Genomic DNA, 6,000 nt, shown 5'->3' with positions numbered 1-6,000 from the left:
TAGCTAAGATGATTTAATTCTTTCCATATGCCGCACTGCTCAACATGGCTTACAGGTACTAAATTACTTAATATTGAAAACACATGGTGATCTAGTGGACTCTTTCTATATTGTGGATAGAGACACAAAAGGAAAGATAACTTGCTCCAAAGATAGATTACTACCAGATGGTAAGACCATGAATCTGAAGATAGTCATTGTCATGGCATTTTAAGTAGTGAAAAAATTTCATAACACAATGTGTTATCGGGTATAAGTGGCTCACGCTTGTAATCCCAGCTACTCAAGAAGCTGAAATCTGAAGATGATAGTTCGAAGCCAGCCACAGCAGGAAAGACAATGTGACTCTTGTCTCCAATTAGCTACCAAAATGCCAAAGACAGTGCTGAACTCAAGTGGTAGAACACCAGACTCAAGCAAGAAAGCTAAGGGACAGTGGTCAGGCCCTGAGTTCAAGCCCCAGGACTGACTGGCACAAAAAAAAAAAAAGGCAGCGTGTTGAACTTACTGGTCTGGGAGCTTGGATAGTAAAAGTGTAGAGAAGACACTTTTACTTATTAATCAATACTGTCTGAGAACATATATGCTGCTTGTTCAACTCAAATAAAAATAAGAGGGCTGGGAATATGGCCTAGTGGCAAGAGCACTTGTTTCGTATACATGAAGCCCTGGGTTGGATTCCCCAGCACCACATATATAGAAAACAACCAGAAGTGGCGCTGTGACTCAAGGTAGAGTGCTAGCCTTGAGCAAAAAGAAGCCAGGGACAGTGCTCAGGCCCTGAGTCCAAGGCTCAGGACTGGTTAAAAAATAAATAAATAAATAAATAAATATAAAAATAAGAAAATGTACCAACATGCATTGTAAAGGAATAGCCAATGTGACTCATCATCGTCTTCCAAGTAGCTAAAGGCTTTCGTGAGAAGAAAGGACTCAATTGATGTAAGTGTCTGGAAAGTATATGGCTAGGGACAGAATGGGAGGTCAAGAGAGAATCAAGGCACAAAAATGGAATTATCAGAAGGATCTCTGGTCCGCAGATGGAAGCTCTCACAACAATCATCTGACCAAGATGCAAGTGGAATGCAGAAGACTCTCCAACCCCTTTAGGGGTTAGCATGTTATCTACATCTATTTCACTCAAGAATCATGCTTTTTATTTTTAACTGTTTTGTCTTTTTAATAATAATTTTGTTAATTATTATACTTTCATCCCATATATGTGTCTACTTACCTTTATTATTGCCTTTTTATTTCCCAAGTCTCCTCTTCCTCTCTAATAACCAACTGCTCAATAGCTACAGCTTTAATATTCTTTAAATTCCTAGTTTATCCTATGACTATGCTCCTTCCTGTTTTTATTTTCCAGTACTTGAGATTGAACTCAGTGCCCCATGTCCACAGGTAGAATTCTAGTACTTCAATCCTACTAAATGTTTAGTTTGTTTTTTACATAAGGTCTTTTGCTTTTGCCCCATCACAGACCACAAACTTCCTGCTTCTGCATCCTACAGGCATGAACAAACATTAAACCAGTATGCAATGTATTTATTAACCATTTTTATGTCTTTGGAGAACTGCTTGTTTAATTCATTTGCCCATTTATTAATCTGGTTATTTGTTCATTTTGGTTCTTAGTTTTGTGAGTTCCTTATGTATTCCAGATGTTAATGCTGCATCCAATAAATAGCTTACAGATGTTTTTCCCATTCTGAGGGTTGTCTCTTGATTCTAGAAATTTCTTCCTTTGATATGCACAAGCTTTTTAATTTGATGTAATCCCACTTGTCTATTCATGCTCTGATAACCTGAGCAACAGGAATCTTTTTGTTATAAAGTAATTGCCTATATCAATATCTTCAAGAGCGTTCGCTATGTTCTTCCCTCATAGACTGAAAGTTTCAGGTCTTACATTTAGTTATGAAATCATTTTGAATTGATTTTTGTACAGTTTAAGAGTCAAGCTATTAGCTTCAGTCTTTTACATGTGGAATCCAGTTTCCTAGTACCATGCATTAAAGAATATGTCTTCCTTACTATAAGTTAGTGGCACTTCTAACAAGACTCAGATGGCTGAAACCAAGAAACAAAACCAAACTACAGACAGCTAATCCTTGACAAAGAAGTGGAAAAGAAAGCATTGGAGAAAAGACAGTTTCTTTTACCAATAGCTCTGGGGAAACTGGTTATCTGCTGGCAGAAGACAGAAACAAGATTCCAACCTCTCACCCTGCATGACAATCAGTTCCAAGTGGATCAAAGAAAGATCTTAATGTAAGACTTCAAGCTTCAAAACTACTCCAGGAAGACACAGAAAAAACAACTCTTAAAGAAGACAAAAGCATAGGTAATTGTTTTCTGATTAGTAATACAGAAGCCCCACGAATAAAAGCAAGAATGAACAAATGGAACTAGACAAAATTTAAAAGTTTATGCATCAAAAGAAACAATTATCAGATTCAAGAGACAAGCCAGAAAATGGAAGAAAACCTTCAAAAGCTATTTAACAAAGGATTAACATCCAGAATATAGAGCTCAAAAATGTAAACAACAAAATAACAAACAACCCAATTAACAAATGTGCAAATGCGCCAACAGTTCTCAGAAGGAGAACTGTAAATTGTAAAGACATGAAAAAAATGTTCAACCTCCTTTACCATAAAGGAAATCCAAATAAAACCACACGAAGATTCCATCTTACCCTAGTCAAAATGGCAATCATTAATAAAACAGAAAGCAACAAATCCAAGTAAAGATGTGAGAAAAAAGAACTCTCATACACTACTGAGAATATAAACTAGTACAACCACTTTGGAAATCAGTATGGAGGCTTCTCAAAACTCTAAAAATTGACTTCCTACCTGGAACCTGTCATATCATTCTTGGACATAGATCTGGTTTTTCTTTGTTAGTAGACTATTCATTACTGCTTAGATATCACTGTTAAACTGTTTGAATTGTTTTTATTCTCTTTGATTCAATGTTAGTAGGTCATATGTGCCTAAAAAGATATTTTCTTCTAGATTTTCCAGTGTATTGAAATGTAAGTTCTAAAAATTTTTAATTATTTCCTGAGGCCCATTGGTATCTGCTGTGATATCATCCTGGTCCTCTTACTGGCATTCATTTTTTTGTATGTTCAAAATCCTTATACATAAAGGAAACACAATGAGATCTCATCTCATATCAGGAAGACTGGTTATCATCGAGAACATAAAGAACAACAAATGCTGTTGAGGATGAAGGGGGGAAGGGTATTATATTCAGTACTCTGTTAGTGCAAATGAAAATCAGTCTACCCATTATGGAAGTGAGTCTGCAAGTCCCAGACGAAAACTAAAACTGGAGCTACAACTCCAGGAAATATACTCTATGCACTAAACTCAGCATACCATAGAGATTCCTGCATGCACATGCTAACTGTGGCACTATTCACAAACACCAAGTCATGAAATCATGCTAGGGGCTCATGAGCAAATGAATGGGAAAGGTAAATATGGTGATAAATGGCACTAGAGATGGCCATGTTACACAATGCTAGACCCAGAAAGATTGATATTGTATACTTTTCACATATGCAAAGTCAATTATGTATGTGTGTATGTTTGTGCTGGTCCTGGAGCTTGAATTCATTATATGTGTGTATACTATAAATCATGTATATGCATATATATGTACAGCATAGTGAAATCTATCCAATGTTGTTTGAAGATGAAGGAAGAGGAGAAATGGGAACATAATGAAAAGGAGGAATATGTGTGGAAATGTTCCAAGTGTACTATCACACTGGATATTGTCCTCTTTGATTACAAATGTACACTAATTTAAAAGTGCTTAAACTCAAAAAGGAAGCACATTATTTTGTACAAATAAAATAAACTATAAAAATTATGCCCAAAATCCATAATCCAGATTAAGATACGACACTAACCACAAAGAATCATTGAGAACAATGTGAGCGAGTAGAATTCAAAACAAAATGTGTATACCTAATACAAGAGATTGTGAGTTTCAGACCCAGGGGAGAGATGAAAGCTGCTACAGAGAAGATTCACTGTAGAAATTCTGGAAATGGATCTTTAGGGCAATTAAACTCACAGGATACTCTGGGCAGATGCAACTAAAGTATGTTCACACTACCTCAGACTCATTTCCTCCCAACTAAACAGCACATTCGTCTGAAATCCCAAGCAGAAAATGCAGCTGGGTTTCAGCCTCTGACGTGTAACTTGACGTCAAGATGAAGGTGGGTTTAGTGTAGAGAGACCTTCATCAAAAGTCTTGATCTCAGTCCTGAGACTGTATTGTAAGTGCCAGGCAGCAGCAGAACATGAAGACCAGGGACAAAGCAGACAACATCCTTCCCCATGCAAGCTCAATTGAGATTTGAGGGTTCGAAAGCTTAGAAGCTGCCATGAAATCCCAGAAGGTTTGCTTTTATCCTCCAAGAGCTCTGGAGAAGATGAGATAATAAGCCTCTTCTGAATGCATTCTCCCTGGCAGGGCTGGGTTTTCCCAAGAGCCCTAGGGGCTGTCCCAGGTATTGATTCATGATCCAGAGAGAAAAAGCTTTGATCCACTGCACAGATACCACAGAACCATCCCTAAAGCATTTTAAACACCCACTGGTTTGCTGGGTGAGGAGAAAACCTAGCATTGATCAGCTATATCCATCTAGCTGCGCACTCTTCGCTGTTTTCTAGAAAATGTTTAATCAACCGTATATTAAATTTGAATTCAAGCCCACGATTAATCCAGTGGACTATTCTGCCAGGTAATTAAGACTTACATATTACCATAGAATCACTGTACAGGATACTGGCTCTGAAGTAAGATCCAAGTGATATCGGGAAGGTGACTCGGATAGAAAACCTGGCCTTACCATTATAATTGTCATCTCATAGGACCATGTACAGCCAGGCTGTCAGCTCTTGCATGAAATTGTGACTAGGTTAAATTGTCTGAACGTTACAGCTTTAAGTTGGGGAGCTTAAGTGTCATTAGGTCAATTTTGGAATGCAAATCATTTTATGAGAGAGTGGGCGCTAAACTGAAGAGCATAGACCATACATTTCCCTGTGAATTAAGTTACTTCCTGTAGTTGTGCTGATGGGAGGAGGAAATATATATTCAAATTCTAGATTTGGAACAAGGTAGACTTGTTATAGACTCCAGATTTTTCACTGACTAGTAATGTGACCTAGATAAAGCAATTCATCTTTCAGACTCTGTCACCTTCAAGACAAAATAATACCTATTTCATAGTTACAAGGATTACAGAAAATAATATATTTTTAAATGTATAAAAGCACGATCAGTACAAAACAGGCTTTCAGAAACTGTCTATCAATGTTTGGAAAAGCAACAGTCTATTAGTTGAATTTGAGTCAAAGGGCTAAGATGAAATCTAAACATCTTTTGTCTAGCTATGAATCTTCAGGCAAAAATGTGCAGGATTCAAACAGTACAAGAAATGTATCCAATGCCTAACATATGACACTGTAACCTCTCTGTACATCAGTTTTATAATAAAAACTTTAAAAAAATGTGCAGGATTTGTAAGCATCCAATTCCTGGTCTGTGACATAAAAGTAAGTGTTGGCATATATTGACAAACTGAAAAGAGTAATTCCTTTTAAAGTACTGAGCCTCTATCTCTCTATCTACTATCTATTTACCTAACAAAATGTGATATGATCTATGAGTGATAACTGTTTCAGACATTGTTCTGGTAAGGTGAGAAAATTTAATTTTGTTCAGCGCTATCACTGTCCGTAAACAAGCCAACTTTCAAATAAAAGAGAAAGAAGAAATAGAGTTTAGATTTTAAGTGAAAGTACCAAGGTCTATGGATAGTCTCTTCTCTAATAGGTTCTTCTGGGAGAAGAGGTCTCTCTTTCCCTATGCCATCCAGAAATCTCATATTCTCTTATACTGCATATTATAATCAAAGGATGGTACAGGTAATCATGTCAACCTATAAGCATCTCAGGCTTTCTT

The sequence above is a fragment of the Perognathus longimembris genome, chromosome 13, assembly GCF_023159225.1.
Source record: "Perognathus longimembris pacificus isolate PPM17 chromosome 13, ASM2315922v1, whole genome shotgun sequence".
NCBI classification, from domain to species: domain Eukaryota; kingdom Metazoa; phylum Chordata; class Mammalia; order Rodentia; family Heteromyidae; genus Perognathus; species Perognathus longimembris.
The sequence above is the reverse complement of the archived record's forward strand: the minus strand, read 5'-3'. Positions refer to the sequence as shown.